The sequence below is a fragment of the Taudactylus pleione genome, unplaced genomic scaffold (genome assembly GCF_031769625.1).
Source record: "Taudactylus pleione unplaced genomic scaffold, aTauple2 ptg000134l, whole genome shotgun sequence".
Taxonomy (NCBI): Eukaryota; Metazoa; Chordata; class Amphibia; order Anura; family Myobatrachidae; genus Taudactylus; species Taudactylus pleione.
The window spans coordinates 4624625-4643297 of record NW_028284536.1 but is presented as its reverse complement, the minus strand read 5'-3'; the positions used below and the strand labels follow the sequence as shown (position 1 = coordinate 4643297).

At 35.4% G+C, this 18673-nt stretch overlaps 5 non-coding genes across 5 annotated transcripts; all 5 read left to right on the top strand.

Moving 5' to 3' along the window:
• The first annotated feature begins 98 nt into the window (after positions 1–98).
• Positions 99–172, top strand: TRNAN-GUU (transfer RNA asparagine (anticodon GUU)). Its single transcript has one exon. It is a non-coding gene; the product is annotated as a tRNA-Asn (tRNA).
• Positions 173–2909: 2737 nt separating this feature from the next.
• Positions 2910–2983, top strand: TRNAN-GUU (transfer RNA asparagine (anticodon GUU)). The gene has a single exon. It is a non-coding gene; the product is annotated as a tRNA-Asn (tRNA).
• A 3673-nt stretch (positions 2984–6656) lies between these two features.
• Positions 6657–6730, top strand: TRNAN-GUU (transfer RNA asparagine (anticodon GUU)). Its single transcript has one exon. It is a non-coding gene; the product is annotated as a tRNA-Asn (tRNA).
• Positions 6731–10909: 4179 nt separating this feature from the next.
• TRNAN-GUU (transfer RNA asparagine (anticodon GUU)) lies at positions 10910–10983 on the top strand. The gene has a single exon. It is a non-coding gene; the product is annotated as a tRNA-Asn (tRNA).
• A 5623-nt stretch (positions 10984–16606) lies between these two features.
• TRNAN-GUU (transfer RNA asparagine (anticodon GUU)) lies at positions 16607–16680 on the top strand. Its single transcript has one exon. It is a non-coding gene; the product is annotated as a tRNA-Asn (tRNA).
• The last annotated feature ends 1993 nt before the right edge of the window (positions 16681–18673 follow it).

Genomic DNA, 18673 nt, shown 5'->3' with positions numbered 1-18673 from the left:
CTAAAATAACTGTCCAGATTAGAGACTTTATAAACTTTGGCAAGGAAACTTTCCAGATCAATGTTTCTTAGCTGTTGTTAGTTTATGGCTCACATAGGGTCTCTGTGGCGCAATTGGTTAGCACGTTCGGCTGTTAACCGGAAGGTTGGTGGTTCAATCCCACCCAGGGACGAGAATCTTCTATTAGTCAAATTTTGGGGAATTTTAGGTAGAGAAGTCAACATGTCTAACTACCTATTTTATGGTAGGGTTCAAGACTTTCTCTGAAACAATTATCTCTAAAGTGAGTTTAATTTGATTTAAGCCAATTTATTCAACAATTAGAAAATACCTGAAGGTTAATGTTGTTCCTGGTGATATCTAATCAGCAGAATGCAACCTAGCAGCATTTTTAAGTGAAAGCCTGTGTTATGTTATAACCAGGTGTTATCTTATCAGTACAAAGGTAAGGAATTAAGAAAAACTTTATGAAGTTTGAAGATTTTTCTTACAAAATCATTGTCTTATTGCATCACCAAAGTGTAAGCTGGAAAGATGATTTTGATAAATTACTTGTTTGAACACCTGATTTGCTCTTCTGGAGTCAATGTAGTTTGTTTTTCTCAATAACCATAGAAGTAATAGGGTAAAGTAAAGACATTATGTGGATTTTTTGCTACAGCACTTCTGTCAAAATACGAATTAAATGAGTTAAGATGATAATGGATTTTCTACTATAAGCAAAGACCAAAAAAGTCAAAATAGCTATCCCAATTTTAGATTTGATAAATGAAAATAGCACATAGCAGAGGATGGTTTCGATCCAACGACCTCTGGGTTATGGGCCCAGCACGCTTCCGCTGCACCACTCTGCTGCTCATGGAAGTGCTTAGAACTCAAGAAGGGTTGATTCATCACAAGAACATGGCAATGTGTTCCTTTTAATTAATGAAAAGTCCTAAAATAACTGTCCAGATTAGAGACTTTATAAACTTTGGTAAGGAAACTTTCCAGATCAATGTTTCTTAGCTGTTGTTTGTTTATGTCTCATATAGGGTCTCTGTGGCACAATTGGTTTGCACGTTCGGCTGTTAATTGGAATATTGGTGGTTCAATCCCACCCAGGGATGAAAATCTTCTATTAGTCAAATTTTGGGGATTTTTAGGTAGAGAAGTCAACATGTCAAACTACCTAATTTATGGTAGGGTTCAAGACTTTCTCTGAAACAATTATCTCTAAAGTGAGTTTAATTTGATTTAAGCCAATTTATTCAACATTTAGAAAATACCTGAAGGTTAATGTTGTTCCTGGTGATATCTAATCAGCAGAATGCAACCTAGCAGCATTTTTAAGTGGAAGCCTGTGTTATGTTAAAACCAGGTGTTATTTTATCAGTACAAAGGTAAGGAATTAAGAAAAACTTTTTGAAGTGTGAAGATTTTTCTTACAAAATCATTGTCTTATTGCATCACCAAAGTGTAAGCTGGAAAGATGATTTTGATAAATTACTTGATAGAACACCTGATTTGCTCTTCTGGAGTCAATGTATTTTGTTTTTCTCAATAACCATAGAAGTAATAGGGTAAAGTAAAGACATTATGTGGATTTTTTGCTACAGCACTTCTGTCAAAATACGATTTAAATGAGTTAAGATGATAATGGATTTTCCACTATAAGCAAAGACCAAAAAAGTCAAAATAGCAATCCCAATTTTAGATTTGATAAATGAAAATAGCACATAGCAGAGGATGGCTTCGATCCAACGACCTCTGGGTTATGGGCCCAGCACGCTTCCGCTGCGCCACTCTGCTGCTCATGGAAGTGCTTAGAACTCAAGAAGGGTTGATTCATCACAAGAACATGGCAATGTGTTCCTTTTAATTAATGAAAAGTCCTAAAATAACTGTCCAGATTAGAGACTTTATAAACTTTGGTAAGGAAACTTTCCAGATCAATGTTTCTTAGCTGTTGTTTGTTTATGTCTCATATAGGGTCTCTGTGGCACAATTGGTTTGAACGTTCGGCTGTTAATTGGAATATTGGTGGTTCAATCCCACCCAGGGATGAAAATCTTCTATTAGTCAAATTTTGGGGAATTTTAGGTAGAGAAGTCAACATGTCAAACTACCTATTTTATGTTAGGGTTCAAGACTTTCTCTGAAACAATTATCTCTAAAGTGAGTTTAATTTGATTTAAGCCAATTTATTCAACATTTAGAAAATACCTGAAGGTAAATGTTGTTCCTGGTTATATCTAATCAGCAGAATGCAACCTAGCAGCATTTTTAAGTGGAAGCCTGTGTTATGTTATAACCAGGTGTTATCTTATCAGTACAAAGGTAAGGAATTAAGAAAAACTTTTTGAAGTGTGAAGATTTTTCTTACAAAATCATTGTCTTATTGCATCACCAAAGTGTAAGCTGGAAAGATGATTTTGATAAATTACTTGATAGAACACCTGATTTGCTCTTCTGGAGTCAATGTAGTTTGTTTTTCTCAATAACCATAGAAGTAATAGGGTAAAGTAAAGACATTATGTGGATTTTTTGCTACAGCACTTCTGTCAAAATACGAATTAAATGAGTTAAGATGATAATGGATTTTCTACTATAAGCAAAGACCAAAAAAGTCAAAATAGCAATCCCAATTTTAGATTTGATAAATGAAAATAGCACATAGCAGAGGATGGTTTCGATCCATCGACCTCTGGGTTATGGGCCCAGCACGCTTCCGCTGCGCCACTCTGCTGCTCATGGAAATGCTTAGAACTCAAGAAGGGTTGATTCATCACAAGAACATGGCAATGTGTTCCTTTTAATTAGCGAAAAATCCTAAAATAACTGTCCAGATTAGAGACTTTATAAACCTTGGCAAGGAAACTTTCCAGATCAATGTTTCTTAGCTGTTGTTAGTTTATGTCTCACATAGGGTCTCTGTGGCGCAATTGGTTAGCGCGTTCGGCTGTTAACCGGAAGGTTGGTGGTTCAATCCCACCCAGGGACGAGAATCTTCTATTAGTCAAATTTTGGGGAATTTTAAGTAGAGAAGTCAACATGTCTAACTACCTATTTTATGGTAGGGTTCAAGACTTTCTCTGAAACAATTATCTCTAAAGTGAGTTTAATTTGATTTAAGCCAATTTATTCAACAATTAGAAAATACCTGAAGGTTAATGTTGTTCCTGGAGATATCTAATCAGCAGAATGCAACCTAGCAGCATTTTTAAGTGGAAGCCTGTGTTATGTTAAAACCAGGTGTTATCTTATCAGTACAAAGGTAAGGAATTAAGAAAAACTTTTTGAAGTGTGAAGATTTTTCTTACAAAATCATTGTCTTATTGCATCACCAAAGTGTAAGCTGGAAAGATGATTTTGATAAATTACTTGTTAGATCACCTGATTTGCTCTTCTGGAGTCAATGTAGTTTGTTTTTCTCAATAACCATAGAAGTAATAGGGTAAAGTAAAGACATTATGTGGATTTTTTGCTACAGCACTTCTGTCAAAATACGAATTAAATGAGTTAAGATGATAATGGATTTTCTACTATAAGCAAAGACCAAAAAAGTCAAAATAGCTATCCCAATTTTAGATTTGATAAATGAAAATAGCACATAGCAGAGGATGGTTTCGATCCAACGACCTCTGGGTTATGGGCCCAGCACGCTTCCGCTGCGCCACTCTGCTGCTCATGGAAGTGCTTAGAACTCAAGAAGGGTTGATTCATCACAAGAACATGGCAATGTGTTCCTTTTAATTAATGAAAAGTCCTAAAATAACTGTCCAGATTAGAGACTTTATAAACTTTGGTAAGGAAACTTTCCAGATCAATGTTTCTTAGCTGTTGTTTGTTTATGTCTCATATAGGGTCTCTGTGGCACAATTGGTTTGCACGTTCGGCTGTTAATTGGAATATTGGTGGTTCAATCCCACCCAGGGATGAAAATCTTCTATTAGTCAAATTTTGGGGATTTTTAGGTAGAGAAGTCAACATGTCAAACTACCTAATTTATGGTAGGGTTCAAGACTTTCTCTGAAACAATTATCTCTAAAGTGAGTTTAATTTGATTTAAGCCAATTTATTCAACATTTAGAAAATACCTGAAGGTTAATGTTGTTCCTGGTGATATCTAATCAGCAGAATGCAACCTAGCAGCATTTTTAAGTGGAAGCCTGTGTTATGTTATAACCAGGTGTTATCTTATCAGTACAAAGGTAAGGAATTAAGAAAAACTTTTTGAAGTGTGAAGATTTTTCTTACAAAATCATTGTCTTATTGCATCACCAAAGTGTAAGCTGGAAAGATGATTTTGATAAATTACTTGATAGAACACCTGATTTGCTCTTCTGGAGTCAATGTATTTTGTTTTTCTCAATAACCATAGAAGTAATAGGGTAAAGTAAAGACATTATGTGGATTTTTTGCTACAGCACTTCTGTCAAAATACGATTTAAATGAGTTAAGATGATAATGGATTTTCCACTATAAGCAAAGACCAAAAAAGTCAAAATAGCAATCCCAATTTTAGATTTGATAAATGAAAATAGCACATAGCAGAGGATGGCTTCGATCCAACGACCTCTGGGTTATGGGCCCAGCACGCTTCCACTGCGCCACTCTGCTGCTCATGGAAGTGCTTAGAACTCAAGAAGGGTTGATTCATCACAAGAACATGGCAATGTGTTCCTTTTAATTAGCGAAAAATCCTAAAATAACTGTCCAGATTAGAGACTTTATAAACTTTGGCAAGGAAACTTTCCAGATCAATGTTTCTTAGCTGTTGTTAGTTTATGTCTCACATAGGGTCTCTGTGGCGCAATTGGTTAGTGGGTTCGGCTGTTAACCGGAAGGTTGGTGGTTCAATCCCACCCAGGGACGAGAATCTTCTATTAGTTAAATTTTGGGGAATTTTAGGTAGAGAAGTCAACATGTCTAACTACCTATTTTATGGTAGGGTTCAAGACTTTCTCTGAAACAATTATCTCTAAAGTGAGTTTAATTTGATTTAAGCCAATTTATTCAACAATTAGAAAATACCTGAAGGTTAATGTTGTTCCTGGTGATATCTAATCAGCAGAATGCAACCTAGCAGCATTTTAAGTGAAAGCCTGTGTTATGTTATAACCAGGTGTTATCTTATCAGTACAAAGGTAAGGAATTAAGAAAAACTTTATGAAGTTTGAAGATTTTTCTTACAAAATCATTGTCTTATTGCATCACCAAAGTGTAAGCTGGAAAGATGATTTTGATAAATTACTTGTTTGAACACCTGATTTGCTCTTCTGGAGTCAATGTAGTTTGTTTTTCTCAATAACCATAGAAGTAATAGGGTAAAGTAAAGACATTATGTGGATTTTTTGCTACAGCACTTCTGTCAAAATACGAATTAAATGAGTTAAGATGATAATGGATTTTCTACTATAAGCAAAGACCAAAAAAGTCAAAATAGATATCCCAATTTTAGATTTGATAAATGAAAATAGCACATAGCAGAGGGTGGTTTCGATCCAACGACCTCTGGGTTATGGGCCCAGCACGCTTCCGCTGCGCCACTCTGCTGCTCATGGAAGTGCTTAGAACTCAAGAAGGGTTGATTCATCACAAGAACATGGAAATGTGTTCCTTTTAATTAATGAAAAGTCCTAAAATAACTGTCCAGATTAGAGACTTTATAAACTTTGGTAAGGAAACTTTCCAGATCAATGTTTCTTAGCTGTTGTTTTTTTATGTCTCATATAGGGTCTCTGTGGCACAATTGGTTTGCACGTTTGGCTGTTAATTGGAATATTGGTGGTTCAATCCCACCCAGGGATGAAAATCTTCTATTAGTCAAATTTTGGGGATTTTTAGGTAGAGAAGTCAACATGTCAAACTACCTATTTTATGGTAGGGTTCAAGACTTTCTCTGAAACAATTATCTCTAAAGTGAGTTTAATTTGATTTAAGCCAATTTATTCAACATTTAGAAAATACCTGAAGGTTAATGTTGTTCCTGGTGATATCTAATCAGCAGAATGCAACCTAGCAGCATTTTTAAGTGGAAGCCTGTGTTATGTTAAAACCAGGTGTTATCTTATCAGTACAAAGGTAAGGAATTAAGAAAAACTTTTTGAAGTGTGAAGATTTTTCTTACAAAATCATTGTCTTATTGCATCACCAAAGTGTAAGCTGGAAAGATGATTTTGATAAATTACTTGTTAGATCACCTGATTTGCTCTTCTGGAGTCAATGTAGTTTGTTTTTCTCAATAACCATAGAAGTAATACGGTAAAGTAAAGACATTATGTGGATTTTTTGCTACAGCACTTCTGTCAAAATACGAATTAAATGAGTTAAGATGATAATGGATTTTCTACTATAAGCAAAGACCAAAAAAGTCAAAATAGCAATCCCAATTTTAGATTTGATAAATGAAAATAGCACATAGCAGAGGATGGTTTCGATCCATCGACCTCTGGGTTATGGGCCCAGCACGCTTCCGCTGCGCCACTCTGCTGCTCATGGAAATGCTTAGAACTCAAGAAGGGTTGATTCATCACAAGAACATGGCAATGTGTTCCTTTTAATTAGCGAAAAATCCTAAAATAACTGTCCAGATTAGAGACTTTATAAACCTTGGCAAGGAAACTTTCCAGATCAATGTTTCTTAGCTGTTGTTAGTTTATGTCTCACATAGGGTCTCTGTGGCGCAATTGGTTAGCGCGTTGGGCTGTTAACCGGAAGGTTGGTGGTTCAATCCCACCCAGGGACGAGAATCTTCTATTAGTCAAATTTTGGGGAATTTTAAGTAGAGAAGTCAACATGTCTAACTACCTATTTTATGGTAGGGTTCAAGACTTTCTCTGAAACAATTATCTCTAAAGTGAGTTTAATTTGATTTAAGCCAATTTATTCAACAATTAGAAAATACCTGAAGGTTAATGTTGTTCCTGGAGATATCTAATCAGCAGAATGCAACCTAGCAGCATTTTTAAGTGGAAGCCTGTGTTATGTTAAAACCAGGTGTTATCTTATCAGTACAAAGGTAAGGAATTAAGAAAAACTTTATGAAGTTTGAAGATTTTTCTTACAAAATCATTGTCTTATTGCATCACCAAAGTGTAAGCTGGAAAGATGATTTTGATAAATTACTTGTTTGAACACCTGATTTGCTCTTCTGGAGTCAATGTAGTTTGTTTTTCTCAATAACCATAGAAGTAATAGGGTAAAGTAAAGACATTATGTGGATTTTTTGCTACAGCACTTCTGTCAAAATACGAATTAAATGAGTTAAGATGATAATGGATTTTCTACTATAAGCAAAGACCAAAAAAGTCAAAATAGCTATCCCAATTTTAGATTTGATAAATGAAAATAGCACATAGCAGAGGATGGTTTCGATCCAACGACCTCTGGGTTATGGGCCCAGCACGCTTCCGCTGCACCACTCTGCTGCTCATGGAAATGCTTAGAACTCAAGAAGGGTTGATTCATCACAAGAACATGGCAATGTGTTCCTTTTAATTAATGAAAAGTCCTAAAATAACTGTCCAGATTAGAGACTTTATAAACTTTGGAAAGGAAACTTTCCAGATCAATGTTTCTTAGCTGTTGTTTGTTTATGTCTCATATAGGGTCTCTGTGGCACAATTGGTTTGCACGTTCGGCTGTTAATTGGAATATTGGTGGTTCAATCCCACCCAGGGATGAAAATCTTCTATTAGTCAAATTTTGGGGATTTTTAGGTAGAGAAGTCAACATGTCAAACTACCTATTTTATGTTAGGGTTCAAGACTTTCTCTGAAACAATTATCTCTAAAGTGAGTTTAATTTGATTTAAGCCAATTTATTCAACATTTAGAAAATACCTGAAGGTAAATGTTGTTCCTGGTTATATCTAATCAGCAGAATGCAACCTAGCAGCATTTTTAAGTGGAAGCCTGTGTTATGTTATAACCAGGTGTTATCTTATCAGTACAAAGGTAAGGAATTAAGAAAAACTTTTTGAAGTGTGAAGATTTTTCTTACAAAATCATTGTCTTATTGCATCACCAAAGTGTAAGCTGGAAAGATGATTTTGATAAATTACTTGATAGAACACCTGATTTGCTCTTCTGGAGTCAATGTATTTTGTTTTTCTCAATAACCATAGAAGTAATAGGGTAAAGTAAAGACATTATGTGGATTTTTTGCTACAGCACTTCTGTCAAAATACGATTTAAATGAGTTAAGATGATAATGGATTTTCCACTATAAGGAAAGACCAAAAAAGTCAAAATAGCAATCCCAATTTTAGATTTGATAAATGAAAATAGCACATAGCAGAGGATGGCTTCGATCCAACGACCTCTGGGTTATGGGCCCAGCACGCTTCCGCTGCGCCACTCTGCTGCTCATGGAAGTGCTTAGAACTCAAGAAGGGTTGATTCATCACAAGAACATGGCAATGTGTTCTTTTTAATTAGCGAAAAATCTTATCAGTACAAAGGTAAGGAATTAAGAAAAACTTTTTGAAGTGTGAAGATTTTTCTTACAAAATCATTGTCTTATTGCATCACCAAAGTGTAAGCTGGAAAGATGATTTTGATAAATTACTTGATAGAACACCTGATTTGCTTTTCTGGAGTCAATGTATTTTGTTTTTCTCAATAACCATAGAAGTAATAGGGTAAAGTAAAGACATTATGTGGATTTTTTGCTACAGCACTTCTGTCAAAATACGATTTAAATGAGTTAAGATGATAATGGATTTTCCACTATAAGCAAAGACCAAAAAAGTCAAAATAGCAATCCCAATTTTAGATTTGATAAATGAAAATAGCACATAGCAGAGGATGGCTTCGATCCAACGACCTCTGGGTTATGGGCCCAGCACGCTTCCGCTGCGCCACTCTGCTGCTCATGGAAGTGCTTAGAACTCAAGAAGGGTTGATTCATCACAAGAACATGGCAATGTGTTCCTTTTAATTAGCGAAAAATCCTAAAATAACTGTCCAGATTAGAGACTTTATAAACTTTGGCAAGGAAACTTTCCAGATCAATGTTTCTTAGCTGTTGTTAGTTTATGTCTCACATAGGGTCTCTGTGGCGCAATTGGTTAGCGGGTTCGGCTGTTAACCGGAAGGTTGGTGGTTCAATCCCACCCAGGGACGAGAATCTTCTATTAGTTAAATATTGGGGAATTTTAGGTAGAGAAGTCAACATGTCTAACTACCTATTTTATGGTAGGGTTCAAGACTTTCTCTGAAACAATTATCTCTAAAGTGAGTTTAATTTGATTTAAGCCAATTTATTCAACAATTAGAAAATACCTGAAGGTTAATGTTGTTCCTGGTGATATCTAATCAGCAGAATGCAACCTAGCAGCATTTTAAGTGAAAGCCTGTGTTATGTTATAACCAGGTGTTATCTTATCAGTACAAAGGTAAGGAATTAAGAAAAACTTTATGAAGTTTGAAGATTTTTCTTACAAAATCATTGTCTTATTGCATCACCAAAGTGTAAGCTGGAAAGATGATTTTGATAAATTACTTGTTTGAACACCTGATTTGCTCTTCTGGAGTCAATGTAGTTTGTTTTTCTCAATAACCATAGAAGTAATAGGGTAAAGTAAAGACATTATGTGGATTTTTTGCTACAGCACTTCTGTCAAAATACGAATTAAATGAGTTAAGATGATAATGGATTTTCTACTATAAGCAAAGACCAAAAAAGTCAAAATAGATATCCCAATTTTAGATTTGATAAATGAAAATAGCACATAGCAGAGGGTGGTTTCGATCCAACGACCTCTGGGTTATGGGCCCAGCACGCTTCCGCTGCGCCACTCTGCTGCTCATAGAAGTGCTTAGAACTCAAGAAGGGTTGATTCATCACAAGAACATGGCAATGTGTTCCTTTTAATTAATGAAAAGTCCTAAAATAACTGTCCAGATTAGAAACTTTATAAACTTTGGTAAGGAAACTTTCCAGATCAATGTTTCTTAGCTGTTGTTTGTTTATGTCTCATATAGGGTCTCTGTGGCACAATTGGTTTGCACGTTTGGCTGTTAATTGGAATATTGGTGGTTCAATCCCACCCAGGGATGAAAATCTTCTATTAGTCAAATTTTGGGGATTTTTAGGTAGAGAAGTCAACATGTCAAACTACCTATTTTATGGTAGGGTTCAAGACTTTCTCTGAAACAATTATCTCTAAAGTGAGTTTAATTTGATTTAAGCCAATTTATTCAACATTTAGAAAATACCTGAAGGTTAATGTTGTTCCTGGTGATATCTAATCAGCAGAATGCAACCTAGCAGCATTTTTAAGTGGAAGCCTGTGTTATGTTAAAACCAGGTGTTATCTTATCAGTACAAAGGTAAGGAATTAAGAAAAACTTTTTGAAGTGTGAAGATTTTTCTTACAAAATCATTGTCTTATTGCATCACCAAAGTGTAAGCTGGAAAGATGATTTTGATAAATTACTTGTTAGATCACCTGATTTGCTCTTCTGGAGTCAATGTAGTTTGTTTTTCTCAATAACCATAGAAGTAATACGGTAAAGTAAAGACATTATGTGGATTTTTTGCTACAGCACTTCTGTCAAAATACGAATTAAATGAGTTAAGATGATAATGGATTTTCTACTATAAGCAAAGACCAAAAAAGTCAAAATAGCAATCCCAATTTTAGATTTGATAAATGAAAATAGCACATAGCAGAGGATGGTTTCGATCCATCGACCTCCGGGTTATGGGCCCAGCACGCTTCCGCTGCGCCACTCTGCTGCTCATGGAAATGCTTAGAACTCAAGAAGGGTTGATTCATCACAAGAACATGGCAATGTGTTCCTTTTAATTAGCGAAAAATCCTAAAATAACTGTCCAGATTAGAGACTTTATAAACCTTGGCAAGGAAACTTTCCAGATCAATGTTTCTTAGCTGTTGTTAGTTTATGTCTCACATAGGGTCTCTGTGGCGCAATTGGTTAGCGCGTTGGGCTGTTAACCGGAAGGTTGGTGGTTCAATCCCACCCAGGGACGAGAATCTTCTATTAGTCAAATTTTGGGGAATTTTAAGTAGAGAAGTCAACATGTCTAACTACCTATTTTATGGTAGGGTTCAAGACTTTCTCTGAAACAATTATCTCTAAAATGAGTTTAATTTGATTTAAGCCAATTTATTCAACAATTAGAAAATACCTGAAGGTTAATGTTGTTCCTGGAGATATCTAATCAGCAGAATGCAACCTAGCAGCATTTTTAAGTGGAAGCCTGTGTTATGTTAAAACCAGGTGTTATCTTATCAGTACAAAGGTAAGGAATTAAGAAAAACTTTATGAAGTTTGAAGATTTTTCTTACAAAATCATTGTCTTATTGCATCACCAAAGTGTAAGCTGGAAAGATGATTTTGATAAATTACTTGTTTGAACACCTGATTTGCTCTTCTGGAGTCAATGTAGTTTGTTTTTCTCAATAACCATAGAAGTAATAGGGTAAAGTAAAGACATTATGTGGATTTTTTGCTACAGCACTTCTGTCAAAATACGAATTAAATGAGTTAAGATGATAATGGATTTTCTACTATAAGCAAAGACCAAAAAAGTCAAAATAGATATCCCAATTTTAGATTTGATAAATGAAAATAGCACATAGCAGAGGGTGGTTTCGATCCAACGACCTCTGGGTTATGGGCCCAGCACGCTTCCGCTGCGCCACTCTGCTGCTCATAGAAGTGCTTAGAACTCAAGAAGGGTTGATTCATCACAAGAACATGGCAATGTGTTCCTTTTAATTAATGAAAAGTCCTAAAATAACTGTCCAGATTAGAGACTTTATAAACTTTGGAAAGGAAACTTTCCAGATCAATGTTTCTTAGCTGTTGTTTGTTTATGTCTCATATAGGGTCTCTGTGGCACAATTGGTTTGCACGTTCGGCTGTTAATTGGAATATTGGTGGTTCAATCCCAGCCAGGGATGAAAATCTTCTATTAGTCAAATTTTGGGGATTTTTAGGTAGAGAAGTCAACATGTCAAACTACCTAATTTATGGTAGGGTTCAAGACTTTCTCTGAAACAATTATCTCTAAAGTGAGTTTAATTTGATTTAAGCCAATTTATTCAACATTTAGAAAATACCTGAAGGTTAATGTTGTTCCTGGTGATATCTAATCAGCAGAATGCAACCTAGCAGCATTTTTAAGTGGAAGCCTGTGTTATGTTAAAACCAGGTGTTATCTTATCAGTACAAAGGTAAGGAATTAAGAAAAACTTTATGAAGTTTGAAGATTTTTCTTACAAAATCATTGTCTTATTGCATCACCAAAGTGTAAGCTGGAAAGATGATTTTGATAAATTACTTGTTTGAACACCTGATTTGCTCTTCTGGAGTCAATGTAGTTTGTTTTTCTCAATAACCATAGAAGTAATAGGGTAAAGTAAAGACATTATGTGGATTTTTTGCTACAGCACTTCTGTCAAAATACGAATTAAATGAGTTAAGATGATAATGGATTTTCTACTATAAGCAAAGACCAAAAAAGTCAAAATAGCTATCCCAATTTTAGATTTGATAAATGAAAATAGCACATAGCAGAGGATGGTTTCGATCCAACGACCTCTGGGTTATGGGCCCAGCACGCTTCCGCTGCGCCACTCTGCTGCTCATGGAAGTGCTTAGAACTCAAGAAGGGTTGATTCATCACAAGAACATGGCAATGTGTTCTTTTTAATTAGCGAAAAATCTTATCAGTACAAAGGTAAGGAATTAAGAAAAACTTTTTGAAGTGTGAAGATTTTTCTTACAAAATCATTGTCTTATTGCATCACCAAAGTGTAAGCTGGAAAGATGATTTTGATAAATTACTTGATAGAACACCTGATTTGCTCTTCTGGAGTCAATGTATTTTGTTTTTCTCAATAACCATAGAAGTAATAGGGTAAAGTAAAGACATTATGTGGATTTTTTGCTACAGCACTTCTGTCAAAATACGATTTAAATGAGTTAAGATGATAATGGATTTTCCACTATAAGCAAAGACCAAAAAAGTCAAAATAGCAATCCCAATTTTAGATTTGATAAATGAAAATAGCACATAGCAGAGGATGGCTTCGATCCAACGACCTCTGGGTTATGGGCCCAGCACGCTTCCGCTGCGCCACACTGTTGCTCATGGAAGTGCTTAGAACTCAAGAAGGGTTGATTCATCACAAGAACATGGCAATGTGTTCTTTTTAATTAGCGAAAAATCCTAAAATAACTGTCCAGATTAGAGACTTTATAAACTTTGGCAAGGAAACTTTCCAGATCAATGTTTCTTAGCTGTTGTTAGTTTATGTCTCACATAGGGTCTCTGTGGCGCAATTGGTTAGCGCGTTCGGCTGTTAACTGGAATGTTGGTGGTTCAATCCCACCCAGGGACGAGAATCTTCTATTAGTCAAATTTTGGGGAATTTTAGGTAGAGAAGTCAACATGTCAAACTACCTATTTTATGTTAGGGTTCAAGACTTTCTCTGAAACAATTATCTCTAAAGTGAGTTTAATTTGATTTAAGCCAATTTATTCAACATTTAGAAAATACCTGAAGGTAAATGTTGTTCCTGGTTATATCTAATCAGCAGAATGCAACCTAGCAGCATTTTTAAGTGGAAGCCTGTGTTATGTTATAACCAGGTGTTATCTTATCAGTACAAAGGTAAGGAATTAAGAAAAACTTTTTGAAGTGTGAAGATTTTTCTTACAAAATCATTGTCTTATTGCATCACCAAAGTGTAAGCTGGAAAGATGATTTTGATAAATTACTTGATAGAACACCTGATTTGCTCTTCTGGAGTCAATGTATTTTGTTTTTCTCAATAACCATAGAAGTAATAGGGTAAAGTAAAGACATTATGTGGATTTTTTGCTACAGCACTTCTGTCAAAATACGATTTAAATGAGTTAAGATGATAATGGATTTTCCACTATAAGGAAAGACCAAAAAAGTCAAAATAGCAATCCCAATTTTAGATTTGATAAATGAAAATAGCACATAGCAGAGGATGGCTTCGATCCAACGACCTCTGGGTTATGGGCCCAGCACGCTTCCGCTGCGCCACTCTGCTGCTCATGGAAGTGCTTAGAACTCAAGAAGGGTTGATTCATCACAAGAACATGGCAATGTGTTCTTTTTAATTAGCGAAAAATCTTATCAGTACAAAGGTAAGGAATTAAGAAAAACTTTTTGAAGTGTGAAGATTTTTCTTACAAAATCATTGTCTTATTGCATCACCAAAGTGTAAGCTGGAAAGATGATTTTGATAAATTACTTGATAGAACACCTGATTTGCTCTTCTGGAGTCAATGTATTTTGTTTTTCTCAATAACCATAGAAGTAATAGGGTAAAGTAAAGACATTATGTGGATTTTTTGCTACAGCACTTCTGTCAAAATACGATTTAAATGAGTTAAGATGATAATGGATTTTCCACTATAAGCAAAGACCAAAAAAGTCAAAATAGCAATCCCAATTTTAGATTTGATAAATGAAAATAGCACATAGCAGAGGATGGCTTCGATCCAACGACCTCTGGGTTATGGGCCCAGCACGCTTCCGCTGCGCCACTCTGCTGCTCATGGAAGTGCTTAGAACTCAAGAAGGGTTGATTCATCACAAGAACATGGCAATGTGTTCCTTTTAATTAGCGAAAAATCCTAAAATAACTGTCCAGATTAGAGACTTTATAAACCTCGGCAAGGAAACTTTCCAGATCAATGTTTCTTAGCTGTTGTTAGTTTATGTCTCACATAGGGTCTCTGTGGCGCAATTGGTTAGCGCGTTCGGCTGTTTACCGGAATATTGGTGGTTCAATCCCACCCAGGGATGAAAATCTTCTATTAGTAAAATTTTGGGGATTTTTAGGTAGAGAAGTCAACATGTCAAACTACCTAATTTATGGTAGGGTTCAAGACTTTCTCTGAAACAATTATCTCTAAAGTGAGTTTAATTTGATTTAAGCCAATTTATTCAACATTTAGAAAATACCTGAAGGTTAATGTTGTTCCTGGTGATATCTAATCAGCAGAATGCAACCTAGCAGCATTTTTAAGTGGAAGCCTGTGTTATGTTAAAACCAGGTGTTATCTTATCAGTACAAAGGTAAGGAATTAAGAAAAACTTTTTGAAGTGTGAAGATTTTTCTTACAAAATCATTGTCTTATTGCATCACCAAAGTGTAAGCTGGAAAGATGATTTTGATAAATTACTTGTTAGATCACCTGATTTGCTCTTCTGGAGTCAATGTAGTTTGTTTTTCTCAATAACCATAGAAGTAATAGGGTAAATTAAAGACATTATGTGGATTTTTTGCTACAGCACTTCTGTCAAAATACGATTAAAATGAGTTAAGATGATAATGGATTTTCTACTATAAGCAAAGACCAAAAAAGTCAAAATAGCAATCCCAATTTTAGATTTGATAAATGAAAATAGCACATAGCAGAGGATGGTTTCGATCCATCGACCTCTGGCTTATGGGCCCAGCACGCTTCCGCTGCGCCACTCTGCTGCTCATGGAAGTGCTTAGAACTCAAGAAGGGTTGATTCATCACAAGAACATGGCAATGTGTTCCTTTTAATTAACGAAAAATCCTAAAATAACTGTCCAGAATAGAGACTTTATAAACTTTGGCAAGGAAACTTTCCAGATCAATGTTTCTTAGCTGTTGTTTGTTTATGTCTCATGTAGGGTCTCTGTGGCGCAATTGGTTAGCGCGTTCGGCTGTTAACTGGAATGTTGGTGGTTCAATCCCACCCAGGGACGAGAATCTTCTATTAGTCAAATTTTGGGGAATTTTAGGTAGAGAAGTCAACATGTCAAACTACCTATTTTATGTTAGGGTTCAAGACTTTCTCTGAAACAATTATCTCTAAAGTGAGTTTAATTTGATTTAAGCCAATTTATTCAACATTTAGAAAATACCTGAAGGTAAATGTTGTTCCTGGTTATATCTAATCAGCAGAATGCAACCTAGCAGCATTTTTAAGTGGAAGCCTGTGTTATGTTATAACCAGGTGTTATCTTATCAGTACAAAGGTAAGGAATTAAGAAAAACTTTTTGAAGTGTGAAGATTTTTCTTACAAAATCATTGTCTTATTGCATCACCAAAGTGTAAGCTGGAAAGATGATTTTGATAAATTACTTGAAAGAACACCTGATTTGCTCTTCTGGAGTCAATGTATTTTGTTTTTCTCAATAACCATAGAAGTAATAGGGTAAAGTAAAGACATTATGTGGATTTTTTGCTACAGCACTTCTGTCAAAATACGATTTAAATGAGTTAAGATGATAATGGATTTTCCACTATAAGCAAAGACCAAAAAAGTCAAAATAGCAATCCCAATTTTAGATTTGATAAATGAAAATAGCACATAGCAGAGGATGGCTTCGATCCAACGACCTCTGGGTTATGGGCCCAGAACGCTTCCGCTGCGCCACTCTGCTGCTCATGGAAGTGCTTAGAACTCAAGAAGGGTTGATTCATCACAAGAACATGGCAATGTGTTCTTTTTAATTAGCGAAAAATCCTAAAATAACTGTCCAGATTAGAGACTTTATAAACTTTGGCAAGGAAACTTTCCAGATCAATGTTTCTTAGCTGTTGTTAGTTTATGTCTCACATAGGGTCTCTGTGGCGCAATTGGTTAGCGCGTTCGGCTGTTAACCGGAAGGTTGGTGGTTCAATCCCACCCAGGGATGAGAATCTTCTATTAGTTAAATTTTGGGGAATTTTAGGTAGAGAAGTCAACATGTCTAACTACCTATTTTATGGTAGGGTTCAAGACTTTCTCTGAAACAATTATCTCTAAAGTGAGTTTAATTTGATTTAAGCCAATTTATTCAACAATTAGAAAATACCTGAAGGTTAATGTTGTTCCTGGTGATATCTAATCAGCAGAATGCAACCTAGCAGCATTTTTAAGTGAAAGCCTGTGTTATGTTATAACCAGGTGTTATCTTATCAGTACAAAGGTAAGGAATTAAGAAAAACTTTTTGAAGTGTGAAGATTTTTCTTACAAAATCATTGTCTTATTGCATCACCAAAGTGTAAGCTGGAAAGATGATTTTGATAAATTACTTGTTAGATCACCTGATTTGCTCTTCTGGAGTCAATGTAGTTTGTTTTTCTCAATAACCATAGAAGTAATAGGGTAAATTAAAGACATTATGTGGATTTTTTGCTACAGCACTTCTGTCAAAATACGATTAAAATGAGTTAAGATGATAATGGATTTTCTACTATAAGCAAAGACCAAAAAAGTCAAAATAGCAATCCCAATTTTAGATTTGATAAATGAAAATAGCACATAGCAGAGGATGGTTTCGATCCATCGACCTCTGGCTTATGGGCCCAGCACGCTTCCGCTGCGCCACTCTGCTGCTCATGGAAGTGCTTAGAACTCAAGAAGGGTTGATTCATCACAAGAACATGGCAATGTGTTCCTTTTAATTAACGAAAAATCCTAAAATAACTGTCCAGAATAGAGACTTTATAAACTTTGGCAAGGAAACTTTCCAGATCAATGTTTCTTAGCTGTTGTTTGTTTATGTCTCATATAGGGTCTCTGTGGCGCAATTGGTTAGCGCGTTCGGCTGTTAACTGGAATGTTGGTGGTTCAATCCCACCCAGGGACGAGAATCTTCTATTAGTCAAATTTTGGGGAATTTTAGGTAGAGAAGTCAACATGTCAAACTACCTATTTTATGTTAGGGTTCAAGACTTTCTCTGAAACAATTATCTCTAAAGTGAGTTTAATTTGATTTAAGCCAATTTATTCAACATTTAGAAAATACCTGAAGGTAAATGTTGTTCCTGGTTATATCTAATCAGCAGAATGCAACCTAGCAGCATTTTTAAGTGGAAGCCTGTGTTATGTTATAACCAGGTGTTATCTTATCAGTACAAAGGTAAGGAATTAAGAAAAACTTTTTGAAGTGTGAAGATTTTTCTTACAAAATCATTGTCTTATTGCATCACCAAAGTGTAAGCTGGAAAGATGATTTTGATAAATTACTTGATAGAACACCTGATTTGCTCTTCTGGAGTCAATGTATTTTGTTTTTCTCAATAACCATAGAAGTAATAGGGTAAAGTAAAGACATTATGTGGATTTTTTGCTACAGCACTTCTGTCAAAATACGATTTAAATGAGTTAAGATGATAATGGATTTTCCACTATAAGGAAAGACCAAAAAAGTCAAAATAGCAATCCCAATTTTAGATTTGATAAATGAAAATAGCACATAGCAGAGGATGGCTTCGATCCAACGACCTCTGGGTTATGGGCCCAGCACGCTTCCGCTGCGCCACTCTGCTGCTCATGGAAGTGCTTAGAACTCAAGAAGGGTTGATTCATCACAAGAACATGGCAATGTGTTCCTTTTAATTAACGAAAAATCCTAAAATAACTGTCCAGAATAGAGACTTTATAAACTTTGGCAAGGAAACTTTCCAGATCAATGTTTCTTAGCTGTTGTTTGTTTATGTCTCATATAGGGTCTCTGTGGCGCAATTGGTTAGCGCGTTCGGCTGTTAACTGGAATGTTGGTGGTTCAATCCCACCCAGGGACGAGAATCTTCTATTAGTCAAATTTTGGGGAATTTTAGGTAGAGAAGTCAACATGTCAAACTACCTATTTTATGTTAGGGTTCAAGACTTTCTCTGAAACAATTATCTCTAAAGTGAGTTT